Source organism: Lissotriton vulgaris, chromosome 9, assembly GCF_964263255.1.
Source record: "Lissotriton vulgaris chromosome 9, aLisVul1.2, whole genome shotgun sequence".
Taxonomy (NCBI): Eukaryota; Metazoa; Chordata; class Amphibia; order Caudata; family Salamandridae; genus Lissotriton; species Lissotriton vulgaris.
Genome location: NC_141697.1, coordinates 919,587,515 through 919,593,514, shown reverse-complemented (window position 1 = coordinate 919,593,514; position 6,000 = coordinate 919,587,515).

Sequence of the window (6,000 nt, the reverse complement as noted above, 5' to 3'; positions counted from 1 at the left end):
TGCTACCCTGGTACAATGCAAGCTTTATCGAAGAAGCATGGATGGTACTGTGTTTCAATGGGTGTAAAGTTTGAGCAGTGACTATTGCAGAAGTACCAGAGGTCAGGCCCTAACAAAAGTCTATGTGCAGAGGGGACCTTAACATTTGTTGGCCTCATACTGTAATTTGCTTGCTTCTTATTTGATGGCTTGCATTACTCTATTTGTCTTTGTACCTCCCTTGATCATGGCCTGTTTATCATCCTTTTGATTGGCTGACTTGTATCCTACCACCACTCACATTTAGAGATCTAGTTTCTCCTTTTCTTTTAGTACTCCACAAGAGTGCATGTGCTTTAAGGAGCTCTCCCTTGTGTGCAACTTCCTCCCCACCAATCACTACACCCTTCTCCCTGAGTGCTTCTTGCCCCTTCTGCTGCAACTCACTTACTTTACTCCCTCATGAGCTGCTTTTTCTTCTGCCTACCCACTCCCACACACTTCATATTGTTCCCCCCTCCACCCTCCAGGTCCATTGGTTCCTTCTCCTTAGCTTTCTTTAGACTTCTATAAAGTCTTTCCCTTACCACTGTATGTTACCCCCCTTGGCCTTTGTTGCCAAAGTCCCTCTCAGTTGTATACCTGTCACTAGCTTCTGCATTGCTTCCTTAGCCCTAGTGGTAATTAAAAACATAATTTGAGGGCCAGGCAGCTATCAATTGGTGCTGGGTCACTACAGTTTTAGAAAGTTTTTTCGTACAGGTAAACATTTTTTTTATTTATTGATACAAGTAGTGTCCGCCGTTTTGGACTGATAAACAACATATAACGAAAATGGGGCCCGATTCACAGAACTAACTTAAGACAAAATCCTAAACTTACTACAATTTTGGTATTCACAGAAGGTACTTACTCATTTCAGTATTCACAGAAGTTAGGAGTCCAAACTTTAGGACTCCTAAATGTTTCTGTGAATACCGAAAGTCTTAAAGTTAGGATATTTCTCAGTTTAGGAGTCCTAAAGTTAGGTGTCCTAACTTTACTACTCCTAAACTGAGAAAAAAACCTAACTTTAAGACTTTCGGTATTGACAGAAGGCATTTAGGAGTCCTAAAGTTAGGAGTCCTAACTTTACTACTCCTAAACTGAGAAACTCCTAACTTTAAGACTTTCGGTATTCACAGAAGGCATTTTGGAGTCCTAAAGTTAGGACTCCTAACTTCTGTGAATACCGAAATGAGTAAGTGTCTTCTGTGAATACTAAAATTAGTATGTCCCTTCTGCAAATACCAAAATGGTAGTAAGTTTAGGATTTTGTCTTAAGTTAGTTATGTGTATCTGGCCCATGGAGTCCACATCAATGAGTAGGCATGCGCATGCTTAATGGAGTTAGTAACCATTTACTTCATCACAAGTGCGCCTGCCCACCGACTAATGCATCACCAGTTGCATCATGAGGCATAAATAATCACAGCTCACGCGTCACGTCATGACACATTTTTTTTCCAATTCTGTACAGCATAGCCAAAAAGCATTTTTACTTTTTACCAATACTGTGCAACAGCACCAAAACGCACTGGCAAAGCAAATAGGTCCCCAAAGCGAGATTATTAGTCTGCAACTGCTTGCTATTTCCTGCTATTGCCTTTTCAATAAATGTTACATACATGTTTACTGTCAAACTTACTTACTGATCACATGCTACAGTTATAGACATTTTTCATAATATTGCTCCTCCGTTCTAAGGGAACGTCCTATTTCATGGGACTATAAGGAAAATATATGTGCCCTTTTGACCAGTCAACACAATTTAATCCATCTATTTTGTAGATCATGGGTACTCACAAACCTTCTCTCGGGGCACAAATTACAATGTGGTTTGTGGCCGAGGGCCGCACTGGTAGGGGTGGGGTCAATGGGGGGGGCGGTGTCTCTGGTTGGCGGGGCTAAAGTAAAAAAAAAATCAAACCCATTTAAAAATAGACAGTGCTGTATTTCAAAAGCAGATGTAACTACAAAGAGCATATTTTGATAATACATTTATATTAGCAGGCAATAGCAATCTTAAGAGGCACTACATAGCTACATACACACTTTGACCTCAATTCCATCAGTCTGGCTCTCTCTCTCAGTCAGTCTCTCTCACTCAGTCAGTTAGTCCCTCTCTCTCTGTGTCAGTCAGTCAGTCTCTCTCTGTCAGTCTGTCTCTCTCTCTCTCAGTCAGTCAGTCTCTCTGTCAGTCAGTCTTAGTCAGTCAGTCTCAGTCAGTCAGTCTCAGACAGTCAGACCGTCTCAGTCAGTCAGTCAGTCAGTCTCAGTCAGTCTTAGTCAGTCAGTCTCAGTCAGTCAGTCTCAGACAGCCAGACAGTCTCAGTCAGTCAGTCAAAGTAACTTTATTCGGTTGATTAAAACCATAAAAGCAATGCATAATTCATAATACAATACAATAAAATACAATTAAACAAGTATAGACATGATCGCAAATCCTATGTGCATCCGTTAAAAGTCAGTCAGTCTCAGTCAGTCTTAGTCAGTCAGTCTCTCTTAGTCAGTCAGTCAGTCTCTTTCAGTCAGTCAGTCTCTCTCAGTCAATCAGTCTCTCTCCCAGTCATTCTCTCCTAGTCAGTCAGTCTCTCTTAGTCAGTCTGTCTTAGTCAGCCTCTCTCTGTCAGTCTCTCTCTGTCAGTCAGTCTCTCTCTCTCTGTGTCAGTCAGTCTCTCTCTGTCACTCTCTCTCTGTCAGTCAGTCTCTTTCTCATTCAGCCGGCCTCTCTCAGACAGCCAGTCTCTCTCTCAATCAGTCAGTCTCTCTCTCTGTCAGGCAGTCTCAGTCAGTCAGTCAGCTTCAGACAGTCAGTCAGTCTCAATCAGTCAGTCTCTCTCTCTCAGTCAGTCAGTCTCCCTCTCTCAGTCTCTCTCTTGTCAGTCTGTCTCTCTCAGTCAGTCTCTCAGTCAGTCAGTCTCTCTGTCAGTCAGTCTCTCTCTCTCTATCAGTCTCTCTCAGTCAGTCTGTATCGCAGTTAGTCAGTCTCTCTCCACTCTGTCTCCACTCTCCACTCTCTCCCCCTATTCTCAACTCACTCTCTCTCTCTCCACTCTCCATTCTCTCCGGACGTTGGCAACATTTTGTTTCTACATAACTTTTACAATACAGTCTGGTTGTTGCCTTTCTGCTAGCTCCACTACGGTTGTCAACTATACAATGGCCATAGAGTAATATCGGACAGTTTTCTTTCCACTATCCTTTGGAAAGTATATGGAACCTTCTCTGGTCCCAAATGGTGAGCACCCACTTGATCAGCATGGTAACGTGTCATGCAACATTTACACACTAGTATCAAGAGTTGTCAGGAGGACATCACACAAATGTGAATGTGTCTGTTTTGAATCGAATACCTATATGTGTAATAACCAACTGGGATTTACCAACTTGATGCTAAAACACTAGGTTCTCCCTTACACAAGTGATGGCTCGAAAGACGTGAGAATATTGCATTACATTTTTTTAAAGTGCACCTTTATGTCCTTTTATGTAATACTGGTAGCAGCTGATAAAAGCATACACATTATGCTCTATATCTACATGGCAACTATTTCAACCCTAAGATTAACGCTAAGATCAAGAAAAGGTATGAAGGTTTATTTCTATGCATTGGGACTGATTTCAAAGGGTCGGCTCCCATCTTTATAAAGTAAAGTAGGCTTGACTATTGACACATGAGTTACTGTGGACGCTCCTCTTTGAGGAGCATGACATTTAATTGCTCACATTAATATCACATTCACATGGACTAAAGTGTGTTAATTAAATCAGAGGAAGCATTTTCCAGTAGCATTGATTCTTGTCAGAAATGTTTGAAACTTTGTAATATTACATTGAGAATACACTTTTTTTGTGACATAGATTATTGAAGGGAATGTTTAAAAGTCAGATTTTAACAAATATAGTATTTTAATTTTGTGGTATGACAATTACAAACATTCATAGGGAGCTTGTATATTGATATGGAGGTGCATCTATTTATTAGACAAAAATCCTATGAGGAAGCATGAAGCATGTAAATGATTATTAATTGGGCCAAGGCAAAATATGAATTATGCTGGCTGAATTAGATTAATCTTATCGGGAATTTCTTGTTAATCAATCAATCAATTACTTTATTCAGATAAAAACATATCCATAAAAGATCCGCTCACACTGCGGCACATAAAAATACACAAGTTCATATTAATCATAAAACCATGTATAAAGTTGAGAAAAAAATTGAGTGGAGGATGAATATTACACTAAAATGTAATGCTAAATGATGAATTTCCTGAAATTTTACATAATTAAGCGAAAGCATATTTCACACACCCCAGGTTGTTATTCGAAATCGATACGTATGCAGTGTTTAATGAGATATCTATCTTGCTCAAAACTTCGATTTATGTCAGTACTCTAAGTTCTACATATTATCCATGTAACAATGTTAGCACCTCTCTCATACTGTTATAAGTGCTTTCATCTTGAAACACATGGTTTGATATGAAGTTTAGAATTCACAGAAATCTTTTATATCAATATTGATTTTTAGCATTTTTTAAATTAAGTTCTTCTTTCACAGTATATTCTTCTTTCACAGTATGTTCATTTTATTCATATCTGTTTGTCTTTGCAGTAAATATCATACATATAGTAAGAAACCTTGGTTTTGCCCTGATGAAACGAGAGGTTCTCCCAAAACACGTATTGACAGCATATTAGCAAAGCTAATAACTGGTAAAAAGTGTCAGCAGAATCGAAAAATATTTACAATCCTAACAAAAAATGTACATTATTTGAACAATACAGTTTGTAGTAAAGTACTATAAAGAAACTACTGGATATATATTTATTTTTTCAATTCAACAAATGAACGATCTTAAGATTTGATATCTCTTTAAATATACTCGGTGTTATTCTAGCACTTAAAACTCTATGCTACCTTTTCATAAAATACACAGGATGTGCACTGTTAAGCACCAGTTTTACAAACTCAGCAGTGCCAAAGTACTTCAGAAATGATGCCCAGTCCGCCTTTCCATTGAAGCATTGGGATCAACAACGTTTTGGACCTGTGGTGACAAAATATGTGGAACAAGTTTGCCATCCTGTTTTTTTTCACCTTTCTACCATGAAAATTCCCCATACTTGATATCACCATCTTATCTCTATGCCCCAGAAACAGTGCCAGATGCCTACACTGCTGATGGCTTGGTTATTAGCCAATGCACATGCATTTCCTTTCCCTTGAAAGTGGAATATCCAACTAATATTGCAGGCAGACTGCTGGTTGTTGGCATTCTATGTGGATCTTGGGGTAAAAACGTTTTATTATTTGTTTACTTATTTATTTGTAAAGCACAACTTTCACCAGTGCTCTCATAGAGCTAGTACATATAATTAGCAAAATATATAGGATCGCCTTACGATGAGGGTTAGACCGCAACCGAGAGCTTGTCGGTTGCAGTCTGAACCGCATCTACTGCTGTACTTTAAATTTACTTGAGGATCTGGGAGGACCTGACAACGCTTTCTGCAATGTTGACTTTCCCAGATCGCACTCATTTGGCCTTCCAGCTTTGACCAAGATGGACACATGTCTTACCCTGGACATTGCTCTGCTTGCTTCAATTGAGTATCTTTATGCCGAACACCTAAGAAACAGAAGACATTAGTGTAAATATTAGGCCCAGCATGTGAGCACCCCTAGACATTGAAACAACTGAAGTAACCAGACAAGATAAGTCAGCTAAGCTTTAACCCCCTCATTACTGATGACTCCTGAACTGAGCCTCGAATAGAGACTGTGTCCTATGAAAAGTCTACGAGGGCCTTTCAGCATCATACCTGTTCAGTCTACACTGGCTTCAAGCTGGATCCATGACACTTTTCACTTGAGTGCGCCCTTCATGTTTCATGTGCAACACTGCATATACCTCTAACTTTTGCCTGCAGCTTTTAGTTAGATGTTAGCTTCTAACAGGGGTTTATATCCAA